The 16,244-nt window shown below is 46.3% G+C and overlaps 1 long non-coding RNA gene across 1 annotated transcript; it reads right to left on the bottom strand.

The window, feature by feature from the left end:
• Positions 1-161: 161 nt before the first annotated feature.
• LOC129388118 (uncharacterized) lies at positions 162-13,457 on the bottom strand. The gene is made up of 5 exons (XR_011890683.1): positions 13,338-13,457; positions 5,988-6,154; positions 4,638-4,730; positions 3,388-3,511; positions 162-321 (listed from the first exon to the last, which is right to left on the bottom strand). It is a non-coding gene; the product is annotated as an uncharacterized lncRNA (long non-coding RNA).
• Positions 13,458-16,244: the final 2,787 nt, after the last annotated feature.

A 16,244-nucleotide genomic window follows, 5' to 3' on the forward strand; every position in this document is an offset into this window, starting at 1 on the left:
TTTGTATATTTAATAAGTAAATGTCACACGTACTTTAAAACTATATGATTTCGAAACCATTAAAGCAGTGCATGCCACTGATATGAAAAACGTAAAGGCCATGAAATGAACGAGTTGAGCACTAATATTTTAATGAAACTTTGTCTCTCGAGAACCTTGCTTACATTTTTGCACATATGAAATAGCCAGTGAAAAATCTGAATGACGCTGTGTCCTTCGTTCGAATATGTTGCGCAGGAGCAGCTGTCACTGGTCGTGTATTGTGAGTCATTGCACCAAAATTATAGCCACAATAGAGAGCACATATAGAAAGCAGCAGCTCTGCAAAATAAACATTAGAAATGCTGTGAAGGTACACCTTGATAAAGGGTAAAAAAGTTGCACTGGCAACAAAGTCCACTGCATATATGGAAAAGCCTCGCAACAAAATATATACATATACGTATAAGTCTGCAATAAAGGTACGTATGTAAGCAAAGGTCACTGTATATAATGTGTCAAACGAGGCAGATAAACATGTTGCGTAATCAGATTCACAGACCACAGAATACTATGGCCCGTCCTCCTCCCTGCACTCTCCCAGATGCACTGTGCTATACGGAAGGAGGCGCGCTTCCTCCCCGCTTTTCTTTCTTGCGCACACAAGCGTTACCCGCCATCGTTGGCTATATCCACCCCTTCACCCTCAACGCTTACACTCGCACAAACAGCATGCGGCACGCGGGGACGAAGTTATCCCCGTGGGACTTTATACGGTACATGACGGCTACGGCGACCGCAGGAATTCGCCTGGAGTGTCCATATAATTGCTATCGCAATCTATACCTATCGCAATAATAAAAGTATGCGGCCACTGAAGAGTCCCATGCCCCATTACTTTCCGTAAAAGTAGTACCAAAATCGAACTTTCACCATGCGGCAATTCGCTGCCAGGCAACAATGTCTCTTTTTATTTCTTTTGTGGGACGGGGCCAACGAAATAAAAAAAAAAACGCAAAGGAAAGCATGTTGGCCACAACCGAATGCCTACTTTGGTCACCTAATGTGGTTAGTGAAGGAATGTCCAAGAAAACGTGAAACGTTATGTCTACAGACAACCATATGCATACTGCTCGGTATCCTACACTGGCGAGACAGCAGCCTTTCCAGAGAGGTTGCGATAACATCAAAGTGAAGGTGATGCCCTCAAGCGAACGCGTTGAAATCCGTCCAGTCCCCACGGTGGTGGCGGCGAGTGACCATAGTTTTTTCTTCTCGTCGGCCAGCCAGAAAGCGTCCAAAACTCGGCCAGGCCAAAATCCACTCGGCCAGAGAAAAACAAACGCGCACCGAAGTGCGCCGCGCAGTGGTCGGGGCAACACGCGAAAAACGCATGCGCTCTCGCGGGTTCTGGCAGCCCGCAGGTAGCGAGAACAAGAAAATTGAAGCGGCTCAATGTGTCCACGCGAATAAAAGTCAATGTAGAAAAATAAATAAGAATGTAGTTATTTTTGCTGGCTTTAGTGTCTTGACATGGATGATTTGGCGCAGGTGAAAAAAATGTTGATATTCTTTTCTGTGACATATGACGCTACAGCTGAACCACCACAACACTCCGTCTCATCGAACCTCGCTGCGTATTGTGTCAACTTGTCTGATGGTGCGTTGATTTGGCCTGTCTCGTTGTATGGTCCGATGCACGACTTAAGAAAAGTCAATGCACTTTGCGGGTCAAATACTTACGAGAATATTAAACCCACAAAGTTATGTGATTGTAAATATAAAGCACGACTTTCGAAATGCCAGTGCATCTTTCGCATCCAAAATTCATGAGAACTTTATACCCATAATGTTTCAGAATTGAAATCCATGCGCTCCATGGAGTCCACGGCCTCCGCGAGATACCGCGACGAGCCCCGTTGCCATCAAACGGCCCTTGAAACTTTGTGCTCGGATGGGGCTCCGGGCGTTATGTGACTCCAGGTGCATCGGCGTCGCTCGAAATGTTCGCGCCGCAATGTCTTTTCGAGCGTGAAAAAGACATTCTAGACAAGATTCAGAATTATTTCCGGCGCCAGGGGTTCTTCTGGTCGGCGGTGCATGACAGCACGAAAGAATTTCGGGGTGGGGGTTGAAGCCCCATAAGCGCCTCCCCCCCGGCTACGCCCCCTGACACACACACACACACACACACACACACACACACACACACACACACACACACACACACACACACACACACACACACACACACACACGCACACGCACACGCACACGCACACGCACACGCACACGCACACGCACACACAACCCGCCGTGGTTGCTCAGTGGCTATGGTGTTGGGCTGCTGAGCACGAGGTCGCGGGATCGAATCCCGGCCGCGTCGGCGACATTTCTAATGGGGGCGAAATGCTAAAACACCCATGTACTTAGATTTAGGTGCACGTTAAAGAACCCCAGGTGGTCGAAATTTCCGGAGTCCTCCACTACGGCATGCCTCATAATCAGAAAGTGGTTTCGGCACGTTAAACCTCATAATTTAATTTTTTAACGCACGCACGCACACACACACACGCACACACACACACACACACACACACACACACACACACACACACACACACACGCACACACACACACACACACACCCCACACACACGCACGCACGCACACACACACATAGACAGGCTGATCACTTGTAAGTTTTATGGAATTCTTAAACATCGCCTGTGGTAGACAGCATAATTGTTGTCTTTGAAATGGATTACTCGAAGAGGCGGACATTACTCGCACAATAAATAAAAAAAAAGCATATTCATCTAACCAGCTAGGAATCACTAAATAACTTTCAAGTAATTACTGTAGGTCACATCCTTACAATTCACAATTTACTGATATATATATATATATATATATATATGTATGAACCACTCCGACGTAGGTGACAAGTATTCCAATTTCCTTCGTACACGTCCAGTTTATGCAATATAAGGATCACCACACATACGATGGCCTAGTTGTATTATTAAGAGCATGAACTTGATCCTTATATCTCTTGAACCTGATTTTGCGGCTGAGAGCCTTTGGAATCAAGACAGAAATTACAGTGTTCTATTATCTGCCACTGCGCTCTGCTGCTATACACGGCCGCCACCCCATTGGTTTGCGTGGTGGTGGTTGTATGCTATTATTTAATGCTGCTGGGACAACGTTTCATTTATAGCTTAAGTTGTATTGCGATCGCCAAGCAAAACATTTACATGCTACTGTGTTTGGCAGACACACATATGAAAGACATGACCGAGCCATTGAAATTGGGGGCGATGAAATGGAAGGAAAGGATGTGGAAGTTTTAATTTTTGGACCTACTTTATGTTACTCACTTTTAAAGTAAAAGAAATTGCTTACCTGAGTCTTTGAAATTATCTTTTGTCTCTTGTACTTCATATAATTTATGCAACATTTGACCTCGCCGCGAACGTTCACCTTCTGGAAGAGGCTTAATTCTCAGGTTGCTGTTGAGGATCCCTTCCTATGGAAAAAAAGTGGGTGATGCTCGTCGGAAAAACACGGAAAATGTGTGAGCTTGGTTGCTCTTTTTTGAAGGCCATTGCTTTGGCCACCACTGGATAGGCAAGCAATATACCAAAAGACAAACAGTTTAGCCAAACGCCAAGTCTCGTATAGGAAAAAAAAACAGTTTTGTTGGAGTGATGCCTGCAAGTTAAGGCATTTATACTTGAAAACTAATATACTACGCACACACTTTGCACAAAACGAAGCAAATATGCACAGAACAGAATACATCTCTCTGCGGCCCTCGTACAGAGTGTGTTCGTTGAAATTTGCAAGTATGAATGAACTAGGCCAGCAACATTCGTTCAAAGTCCTTTTGATATATAAATGAGAAAGGGAACTGCGCTCAAGAAATGAAGAACTATGGCAAATTTTCGACCTTTCGCACAAGAAACTAAGCTTTGAAAGCAGAAATGAAACTGGCTTTTGTTAAGGGGGATTGATTCCACTGTTTGAGTGAGAGATCTCTCTGGAGCACTTCTGGGGACTGAAAAGTAACGTTGAAATACGACGCACGCTGTCAACAATCGCCGAAGTTAAACCTAGTGCTCAACATACTTCGAAAATTCGTCATTGTGAGTCAAGAAGTCGACATTGAAGTCGACAGTGCTCGAGTTGGTTCAAGCATCATGTTACTCAAAGGCAGCTTTGAACTTGTGGCACGCCGGCCTTTCAATAACATGAATTCCTATCAGCTTGATCAACATTCAGCCGTCCTGATTTTCGAGAATGTTGTGCCTATTATAGCTTTAGCGACAAGCCTATAACCTGATCTTTATATAATCTTATCACGCTAAATAACACAAGTTCTACAAGCGCATCTTTTACGACACCTATAACAAAATGGCAGCAATAACCTTGTGAAAGCTTTCAACAGCCGAACAGGCCTGCAATGAAGGGAAATATGAAGCGGAATTTCTGATTTCATTTTCTCCCCTAAATACCCTTGCATGAAAGTAACAGTGCAGAGTACAAACAGAGATCGCCTGCAGCATAAGAATGTTCAGTCTTTATCTTGCATTTACTGCGCCTTCGTTTACTACTTTACTCTCTGCGGTCGAATAGACTGAGTGAGAACTCACAACTTGCACTGTGCCATCTCTCTGGTGTACCATCACAGAGGATTGGTGGTGAGTGTCGTGGTATAAATGTTCCTCAATACTTGTTGTGTTTACCTAGAAAAAAATTGTTTTTTCACCGTGAATTCACTATTGTTAAAAAGTACTAAAAATTGCTGTTTTTCAATTTCGTGTTTTTCTTTAGTATTTATAGGGCATTTATTCATGCTATTTCAACACCAAGAACGCGTACTTTTTTTGGCACGATAGCGATGACTACAACTACAAAGAGCCGTTAATTCATAACTGCTCTTTATTCTGGAAAGAGTGATATATATATATATATATATATATATAGAAAGAAACGCGCACACACAAAAAAAGGAAGAAAAATTTCTGTACATTAGCACATTGATAGCATTTTAGCGAGAGCAGAGAAGGACGAAATGGAGAAGCATACACCAAGGTGCACACCATGATGTGCATCACGGTACCTTCATCTCTTTTCTGTCTGCGGGCACTAAAATGCTATCAAAGCTTCTCATGCCAACGTGGCCAAAACACACAGTAGTGCTGGAGATTAGCAGGGTAAAATTGGGCATGCATAATAATAGCTTAATATCTAATGCTCAATCATATAACCATGCTCTCTATGCAATCCATCAATCACAACTCACAGCCGCTTAATATCACAAATTTAGTTTAAATCCCAGTACCTTTTGGAATTAGGTAAGTAAAAACTGTCCGTCTACTGACGTACTCATTGGTATTACCCTATTGTGTTTCTCAGCATCGAAAAGTTTCTGCCGATTTCGTATGCAGTTAAGCTTCACAAGAGCGTGTGCCCATCAAAAAAGCTGTACGCATTTTCTATATCTATAATTGAACGTAGGCGTAGAACAATTTATCTAGACGATAACGCTGTTTCTAATTTATGTTAAGTAATTCTTAAACAATCTTTGACGCTATCAAAAGAAAGTAACACCTCCCTTGTTGCGAAGTGCTCAGCTGTTAAAGAAAACAACCCACTTCTTTGAAACAATTTGAAGTACGTTGCTACTAAAAACTAGTGCTGTCTCCAGCTCACTGTTTTTCCACGCAACGATATCAATAGGGGACCCCTGATTTCTCGATATAGGAGCGACACAGATGAAATATTGTAGGTGCCCATCAATGCTCGTATGCTTAATTGTGCGTTCAATATTTGTAGAACAGAATTACATCACCATTAGGTCATGTGTGTTAGTCATCTCATAATTATCGCTCTATTGTTCTGCAATACGCGTACATCATTTCTTATCTCATTGCGTCATATAAGTCATAAAGGTGTAATCCAAATAATAAACTAATCCAGTAAAAACACCTCGCACTTACTGCCTCCAGCTGGGTGCTGCCTTCGTTGCTGGTAACAAACAAGAGTGTCTCCGCGAGAATGGAGCTTTTCTTGAGGTTAAGTGTCATCTCTTCAGTCAGCCGCATTACTAAATTTTTCGCAGTTGTCCGCTCTTCCAGTATAGTGGGGTAGACAAATAATTCCTTGTCTGTTCGAATAAAGTGATGAAAACACCAGTGAGTTACCTAAGATGTTGTAGTTTGATGATTAGAACCAAAATTATTCAAATATGTTTAATAATTCGGAAGTTTCACGTGCCGAAACAACAATGTGATTAGGAGTCACGCCGTATCGGGGGACTCCGGATTAATTGTGACCACTTGGGATTCTTTAACGTGCGCGTAAATCTAAGTGCAGAGAGCGTTCTTGCATTTTGCTTCCTTCGAAATGCGATCGTCGCAGTCGGAACGAAAGCGTCTACGTAACGTTTAGCAACGCAACACCACAGCAATTAAGCTACCACGACAAGTACTCGAGTATGTTGCCTGTCAAAGTAATCTACTTGTTAATAGGTTGGATGTAATGACACGCTGGCAACTATTGTTGTCGGCTTTTAGACAGCATTAAATTTTTATATGAGGGATCGGCAACAAGAATAGACAAAGATTTACATTTATAATGTGGGGGACACCATGTGGAAGTATGAAAAACACGTTTTCCACATTGTTGGCACCTCAGAAAACACTAATAATATTATCTCCAGTGTCACTGTTTCCCTCAGTGGTCATAGTGTTCTAAGCAGGGGAATGACAGCGTACACAATGGGAAACAGGAAAGTAAACAAGTAGGAGACACGGAATAATTGGAAGGTAGGCCATTGCGTCCAGGACGTGCACTGCTCAACAATTCGAATCAAATCCAATTGAATCAAATCAAATCAAATTCCAATTTTCTTGAGATACAGATAGAAGGACAACGAAAAGAAGTTGCTATAGAACAGGTGGGCTATTTTGCAGCTCTGTGATAAATTTCAGAGTGGTAGCGGCACATCGTTGAAAAAGAGAAGGAATACTTCACAGGGGTGCATTACTGTAACATATTGTTACGATATGGTGCGTTTATTTAGAGATGAATTGAATGAAAAGGGGCCGCGCCGACACCGTGCCGCTACAAAGACAAGCACACTTCGTTCTCCTCTTTTTTTGTCCCTCCTGTAGCTTTAGCGTAAGACTCCTCCTTTCACAGACGAAGCCCGCTGGGCGAGTAACTGTTACGTCCACTTGGAGCCACGGGGATGACAGCGTTACAGGCGGGCGACGTGAGCAAGCTGCATCTTCTTAGACCGGTTGTCATTAGAAACGAGACGAGCAATCGAATAGGTCACATCACTTCGGCGACTGGTGATGACGAAAGGACCGTTGTAACGAGCCAGAAACTTCTGGCACAGGCCGCGCTTGCGAAGTGGTGTCCAAAGCCATACTATGTCCCATTTGTCGTACGACACATTCGTATGTCGCGAATCGTAGCTCATCTTGGAGTGGTCCTGGAATGCGAACGTACGGAGCTGAGCTATGCGACGTGCTTCCTCAGTGCGGCAAAGAGTCTGGGCAATTGATGAGTGCGCATGAGGAGTAAAAGAAAGGACTGTATCCGGTAGTTTCATGCTTTGCAGTGTCATAGGCGTATGTGATAAACGGAAAGATGTCATCCATATTTTTTTTGCCTGGAATCGACGTATATTGAAAGCATGTTGGTCAAAGTTATGTTACTGTGCTCGACGAGACCATTTGCCTGCGGGTGGTACGGGGTCGCGTGGCGAAACTGGCAAGCACAGAGACGCAACAGCTCTTAGACTACATCAGCCACGAACTGGCGAGCACGATCGCTCACAATAACATGGGGGGTCCATGACGCAGTATAACGGGGGACAGGAGGAACCTTGAAACATCAAGAGCCGTGGCCGTTGGCATCGCTGCGGTTTCAGCATAACGCGTCAGATGATCGACGAAGACTAATCCAACGGTTGTCAGTTGTTGAGTGCGGGAATGGGCCGAGAAGATCCACCCCAACCAGTTCTAAATGAGATGATGGTGGCGCCACAGGTGAAGGAGTCCGACCGGAGCAGTATTAGGGCGCTTGAATTGCAGGCACTTGTTAAAACTAGCCACATACCTTTCGATATCCCGTCGTATACTAGTCCAGTAGAATCAGCCCTCAATGCGGTGGTAAGTTCTGGTGAAGCCCAGCTGCCCAGTGGTCGAGTCGTCGTGCACAGCGTGCAATACATGGGTCCTCAAATACTTAGGGACAACTAAGAGGAGGCGGGCACCTTGAGCCGCATAATTTTCTTGTAGAGCAGGCCATCCCGGATGACAAAGCCAATGTGACCTGTTGGTTGAGCAGCTGAGGCGAAGAGAGCTTCCAGGCTACGGTCATCATGCTGCTCTTCCCGGAAAGTGGCCAGGCCGGAAAAAAGAATGTCGTCGGTGGTGGCCAGAAACTCATCGAAATCGTAGTCGTCACATGCACTTGTTGGTAGACGGAGCCTCGAAATACAGTCAGCGTCCACATGATGTCGGTCACTCTTGTAACGGACTGCAAAGTCATATTCCTGCAAACGTAGCGCTTATCGAGCAAGGCAGTCAGATGGGTCACGGAGACCAACCAACCAACATAGTGTATGGTGATCAGGAGCGATCGTGAAGCGGCGCCCGTAGAGATATGGGCAGAACTCCTGGACTGCAAAGACGACAGCGACACACTCTTGCTCAGTCACCTAACTTGCTCCTCTATTGGTTGATTACGAACCCGATTCCTTCAGCGCAACAGCCAGAAGCTGTAGTCCTTAGACTACGCACTAGTCATTGACATCAAGTTGGTGTAAAAATGTTCCTTAATAGCGGCACCTCTCAATGGCAAATAGGAACTGACCCAAGTTGGCTTGAAAGAGGTCCGTTGAAGAGCAGTACACACCAACTGGCGTGCACCCAGTTACATAAGTTGGTCCTCTAGTGTATGATTTTGAACCCTATTCATTCAGTACAACAGCCCGATGCTCTATCCCCTAGACCAAGGACCCAATTTGGCGCAAGAAAGGTTGGCTAAGAGCGGCACGAACGAATGGCACTTAGCCATTGACCCATGTTTGCGTGAAAGAGGTCCGGTGAAGAGCAGTAGACACCAAGTGGCATAAACCCAGTTACCTAAGATTGCACTGTAATGGTTGATTTCGAACCTGATTTATTCAGCGCAACAACCACATGCTGTACCTCTCAAACCATGTACTAGCCATTGACGCAAGTTGGCGCAAAATTGTTCGTTAAGAGTGGCACATACCGATGCACCTAACCATTGACCCATGTTGGCGTGAAATCAATCTGTTGAAGCGCGCTACACACCAAAGGTCATACATCCAGTTACCTAAGTTGGTCCTCTAGTGGTGTATTTTTTACGCGATTTATTCATCACAACATAACGATACTCTACCCCTTAGACCATGAACTAGCCAGTGACGCAAGTAGGCGTAAAAACGTTCTTTAAGAGCGGCACATGCCAATGTCTCCTGGCCATTGACCTAAGTTGGCATGAAAGGGGTATGTAGAAGAGCAGTACACACCAAGTGGGACACACCCATTTACCTATGTTGGTCCTCTAATAGTTGATTTCGAACCCTATTCATTCAGCACAAGAGCCCGATGCTCTAAAGCTTAGACCATGGATTAGCCTGTTACCCAAGCTGCCGTAAAATGTTCGTTAAGAGCGGCACATGTCTATGGCACCTAGCCATTCACCCATTTTGGCGTAAAAGAGCTCCACTGAAGAGCAGCACGCCAAGTGCAATCCGTGGAGTTACGTAAGTTCTACCTATAATTGATATTTCGAGCCCCATTAATTCAGAAGAACAGCGCGATGCTGTACCCTTTAGACCATGGACTAGCCAGTGACCCGGACTGGCGTAAATGTTTGCTAAGAGCGGCACATATCAATGGCACCTATCCCTTAACCCAAGTTAGCGTGAAAGAGGTCTGTTGAAGAGCAGTACACAAGCGTCATACACAAGTGACCTTAGTTGGTCCTCTAGTGGTGCATCTTTGCGCGATTCATTCATCACATCATAACGATACTCTACGCCTTAGACCATGAACTAGCCAGTGACCCAAGTAGGCGTAAAAACAGTCAAGAGCGGCACATACCAATGGCACCTAGCGATTGACCCATGTATGCGTGAAAGAGGTCCGTTGAAGAGCACTACACAAGTGGCTTACATCCAGTTACCTAGTTTGTTCCTCTAATGGTTGAGTTCAAACCCAATTCATACAGCTCAACTGTCCGATGCTCGGTCATTTAGACAATACACTAGCCAGTGACCCAAACAGGCGTAAAAATGTTCGTTAAGAGCGGCCCATACCAGTGGCACCTAACCATTGACCCAAGTTGGCGCGAAAGAGGTCCGTTGAAGAGCAGTACACACCAAGTCGCAAACATCCTGTGAACTATGTTGGTCTTCTAATGGTTGATTTCGAACACTATTATTTCAGCACAAGAGCTCGATGCTCTACCCGTTAGACCATGGACAAGCCAGTGACCCAAGTTGGCGTAGTAATATTCCTTAAGAGCGGCACATGCCAATGGCACCTAGCCAATGACCAATGTTGGTGGGAAACAAGTCCGTCGAAGAGGGGTACTCTAAGTGGCATAAGCCCTGTTACCTAAGTGGGTCCAAGTGCCTCCTGCCGGAATTAATGAGGAGTGCGATGAGAAGATGCTGGGCCCAGCCAGACACTCGTCACGTCCGCCTTAAAAGGCTGAACCCCTACATGCAATTTCCTGTTCTGCGTGGAATTCCACGCCCTCATACACGCCTGATACAGAGACTGCGATTAGGCGTCGCCTTCACGCGCAAATACTTGCACATCATTGGACGGACAGACTCCCCAGACTGTTCAGTGTGTGGCGTTGCAGAGACTATAGACCATGCGCTCGTAGTAGGCCCTGAGTATGCGCGCGAAAGACTGACAATGGCAGCTACCTTGAGACATCTATACAATAGACCACTGTCGGGGGACCTCTTGCTAGGCGCATGGCCACAGAGTTGGCAGACGATAGAGACAATGCGTGCTCTTTCACGTTTCTTAGGTGACACGGGCCTGGACTCACGCTTGCGATAACATTTATACACCTCGTTCCTCCCATTATCATCCCCCATCGAGACCGTTTTTCTTCCCCTCTTCCCAGTCCGTTACATAGAGCAGCAGGCCAGATGCTCCATTTTCCGGCCGACCTCTCTACATTTTCCAATAATCAAACTACTTCTTCCTTTATAGGTTGATTTCAAACCGGATTAATTCAGCACAACAGCCCGATGGACTAGCCAGTGAGCCAAACTGGCGTAATTGTGTTCGCGTAGAGCGGCAGGTACCAATGGCACCTATCCATTGACCCAAGTTAGCGTGAAAGAGGTCCGTTGAAGACCAGTACACATCAAGTGCCATACACGTAGTTACCGAAGTTGAACCTCTAATGGTTGATTTCGAACCAGATGCATTCAGCACAACAGCCCGATGGACTAACCAGTGACCAAACTTGAGTGAAACTTTTCGCTAAGAACGGCACATACCCCTGGCACCTAGCCATTGACCCAAGTTAGCAGGAAAGAAGTCCGCTTAATAGCAGCACAGCACACACCAAGTGGCATCCACCGAGTTACCGAAGTTGGTCCTCTAATTAATAATTTCGAACCTGATTAATTCAGCAGAACAGCCCGATGCTATACCCTTTAGACCATGGACTAAGGATTGGCCCAAATTTGCGAGAAATGTTCTTGAAGAGCGCCACATACTAATGGCACCTAGCCATTAAACCAAGTTGGCGTGAAAAAGTTCCGTGGAAGATCAGTACACACCAAGTGTCATACACCCGGTTACCTAAGTTGGTCCTGTAATGGTTGATTTCGAACCCGATTCATTCAGTACAGCAGCCAGAGGGTGTACCCTTTAGACCATGGACTAACCATTGACCCAAATCGGCGTAGAATGCTCGTTAAAAGCGGTACGTACACACAGCACCTAGCCATTGACCCATGTTGGCATGAAAGACGTCCGTTGAAGAGCACTACAAAAGTGGCGTAGACCAAGTCACCTATGTTGGTCCCCTAATGCTTGATTTCGAACTCGATTAATTCAGCACAAGAGCCCGGTGCTCTACCCTTTAGACCATGGTTTAGCCAGTGACGTAAATTGGTGTAACAATGTTCGTTAAGAGCGGCACATGCCAATGGCAACCAGCCGATGACCCATGTCGGTGGGAAAGAGGTCTGCTGAAGAGCAGTACACGCCAAATGGCACACATGCGGTTACCTAAGTTGGTCTTCAAGGGTTGATTTGCAAACCGTTTCATACAGCACAAGAGCCCGATGCTCTACACCTTAGACTGTGGATTATCCAGTTACCCAAGTTGGCATAAAATGTTCGCTTAGAGGGGAACATGCCAATGGCACCTAGCCATTGACCCAAGTTCGTGTGAAAGAGGTCCGTTGAAAAGCAGTACACGCCAAGTGGCATATATCCAGTTACCTACGTTGGTGCTCAATGGTGGATTTCGAGCCCTATTCATTCAGCACAACAACCGTATCCTCGAACTCTTAGACTATGGACTAGCCAGTGACCCAAGTTGGCGTGCGTCGGCGATAATGGCTAGAGATGACAATAAATCGGTCAATAGATAGATTGATAGATACATACGGGAAAGGGCTTGCGGTATCCTATGAAGTATAATTGAATTAAACTGAGAAAGCAACAGTAACAAGAACAACATCACCTAATATTCAATGAGACAGGTAAAATAAGGGACACCCTCATGAACAAATGCCTTGTACATGTGTTATTAGTGCCCAACAGTGCCACAGTTCTCGAGAAATTTCCTCAATGCTATCAAAGTGCACTCTTGCGTCACCATTGTTGGCTCCGTAAATTCCTTGAGATCAAACAGAACAAAGCGTACGCCGGTTTATTTGTTAAATTTTAGCGAACACAGCAATACAAGTAGGGCAGCAACAATAAAATGGGCGATAGACCAGGGCAGCAACAATAAAATGATACGTTTTAACAATAGTAACCCCCTCGTTTTGAAGCCTGAAATGCAAAATTCACCCGCCCCGCAGGCTTAGCGGCTATCGCGTTGATCTGCTCTTCAGGAGGTCGCGTATGAGGTTACTGATAGAGATAGCCGCATTTCTATGAAAACGAAATGTTAGGTGCACATTACAGAATTTCTGGTAGTCCAAATTTTTCGGAGCTTCCACTACAGCGTGTCGCATAATCATATCGTGATTTTGGTATCTAAAACTCCAGAATATTAAGTGCGATGAATAAACTACGCTGTTTTACACCTACCGGCGCAAGAACATGCTGCCAATAGCAGCAACACGAAGAGGGATAGCATTTTGAAGGGGTCCTCCCTCGCAATGCACACTTGTGCAGCTGAACCACTGTGCGTTTACGATTCCGCGAAACTCCGTCATATACACCGCGCACTTCAAGATAGGTGATAAGTTTGAGTCTCCTTATATATCACGGGAAGCTGTGATACCGGTAAGCACACCAGGAACGCTAGATCAATCAATAGGCTTGTATGTGCTGACGTAAGACCTTTTACATAGCCCGGGCTTGATGTTAACATCAACGCTGACAGGAGGGAGATGGGTTTCACCTGTTCGTGGAAAATATCTAAAAGGCACGTTGCATCACCCGTCCATCAGCTCTTTCAGTCAGAATTAAGCCCTACCTAGGCGGTGTTGATGTAACAGAACATTAAAATTGTATAGCACCTGTATATAGCGTGCTTGATGTCGTTGGCGCCTTCGACGCATTTGTCTCACAATATAAGGCATCTAGAATCTTCGACTGCATTTTCGGTCCCCAGTTGGGTGTGCGCCACCGCAAATAGCGCACTTGGGATCACAGTGATGATCTTGAGGTGGGGAAGTGATTCTACAGCCCCTACATTTTCTAACACTTGCCGGGTTGAGACACACGTCGGATCTATGTCCAATTTCACCACAGCCGTAGCACACATCTATCTGTCGTCGGTAGAGATTACAGGGCATGAGTACGTTACCATAAATAACGTGGTTTGGCACTCTTTGTCCTTCAAAAAGTACCACCGCCGTTGTAATTTGCTTGATCCGACGTACCTCGACGAGGCCCGGATTTCGGTGATTGACGAAAAGGGTTTTCAGTTCCGCGTCGCTAATGTCCAGGTCGATACCGCGAACAACACCCTTGCATGTATCTTCTCCTGCTGCGGTGTAGGCCGCCACTTCGAAGGGTCCATCCCTCGTGTGGATCTTGCGTACCTTGGCGTAAGCTCTCGCGTTTTCTTCCCGCGGAGTCGATACCACCAAAATCTTTTGACAGCCGTTCGGACAGTACGTGTCCTCGGTCGTGTCTTCCGGTGCTAAGGCTGCCGCCTTGGCCAGCGCTCTGGAGATGTACCAGGCTGAACTTTTTAACGTCGAGGCCGCCGCGTGGGCGGACAATGATCTTGATGTGATCCCTCGGTAGCATCGGGATCCTTGAGGCGGTAGCGACGCGCTTAAGCACGTTCTGCGAGGTGGCCGTGTGCGACGGACAACCTTTCCCGCCATGGTTGGTATCCTTTATAGCCACGGATTTCCCGCCAGCGGCTAATGCACGTTTCCATCAGCGAGTGATGGCTGTCACCCATCCAATATCTTCCTTCGACGTGATATACATGCCTTCAACAGCTAAGCCGGAGGCCATGCCTACACTCCGTCGTGCGCGTGAGGCCTAGGCCTACAGTGCGAGTTAAGGGCTGGCACCTTTTCTACGTGGCACGCAGAAAGAGGCGAAAAATGAACCCACCGGAAAAATATGGACATTCACGTAATCCTTGTGATACGACGCGTCGATCGACACCAGGTTCTCAGGGGTGGCACAAAAATTCGGCGCAAAAACATTGATCGAAGCGGGAGCCGATGTTTGCACGACCGCACTAGTCGGCTTCCTCTTCTTCTCGTAGAAATGTCGTCTAAATCTCGTAGACAGCTTTAACAAAAGTGATAACTTCTAATGAAAAGTGGTATTTCTAGGCAGGGTATTGGACAGCTGTACCACAGCACAAAGCAGGAATCCGTCGAGGAAATTTTTAAGTTGACAAAGCCATACTACCCACAGGCCCGGTGTGGTTTTGTGGCCCTTTCTAGAAACTTTAAGACCTTTTAGAGTCTATGCAGTCAATATATGATAGCTGACACGATGGATGCACCATTATGCAACTAGAGCAGTGCTTTTTCAGGAACCGAGAAACCAACCCGACAGCCTGAGGCACCGCGCGCTGGAACGTTGCAGTCACCGAGCACAGTCCGAATATGGCATGACCTTGAAGCCGTCTGGCGTGATGAAGGCGGTGTTTTTGCGATCCCTCTCGCCGACTTCTATTTGCCAGTAGCCAGTCGATATCCATCGACGAAGAGTATTTAGTGTTGCAGAGCCGAGCGAATGCATCGTCTATCCGTGAAAGGGGGTACATGTCCTTCTTCGTGATTTTGTTCAGTAGACAATAATCGACGCAGAAACGTAGGATTCTTTCCTTTTTCCTCACTAAGCCTACAAGAGATGCCCACGGGCTTTTCGACTGTTGGATGATGTCATCTCGCCGCATTTCGTCGACTTGTTTTATACCTTGACGTTCTCGCGTCGAAAGTCAGTAAGGGCTCTGACGGAGGGGTCGAACGCACTCTTAAGTTATTATGCGATGTTTTGCAACTGGTGTTTGTCGAATCTTCAATGACGACACCGTTCGAATTTGAAGGCCATCACATGCAATTCTGACTTCAACTTGTCGGCGAATAATCCGCCAATGACGGAGGAGTCGGCTCCAGCCTCTGTAAACGCGGTGACTTCGTGGCCGCCGAGAAGCACGTCGAGGTCGGTAGTTCTTTGTATTCCGTTCCAGTTATGTCTAAGAGTCGGACTACGCCGGCGTCGCGCCGACCTGTAGCTAGTACGTGGTATCATCAGCTAGTCCTTTGTCGGCGTATAGTTGACCTCTAGGCTTCGTCGGGATGGCGGCGTGTCGTTGCTGCTTGGTTTAAATGTTCAGGACGCGTCTCATTTCGACGTACACAAACCGCACCTCCATCAGTTGCTGCTTTTAGTTTTCGGAATAGGGGCTTACGGACCGGTCCCGGACTGTGGACTGTGCCAGTGGCTTGCTGGGCCGGCGCTGCGGCAACAGGTAGCGTTCTGGCGATGGCGAACGCGAAGGACGCCGGGGTC

The sequence above is a fragment of the Dermacentor andersoni genome, chromosome 10 (assembly GCF_023375885.2).
Source record: "Dermacentor andersoni chromosome 10, qqDerAnde1_hic_scaffold, whole genome shotgun sequence".
NCBI lineage: Eukaryota > Metazoa > Arthropoda > Arachnida > Ixodida > Ixodidae > Dermacentor > Dermacentor andersoni.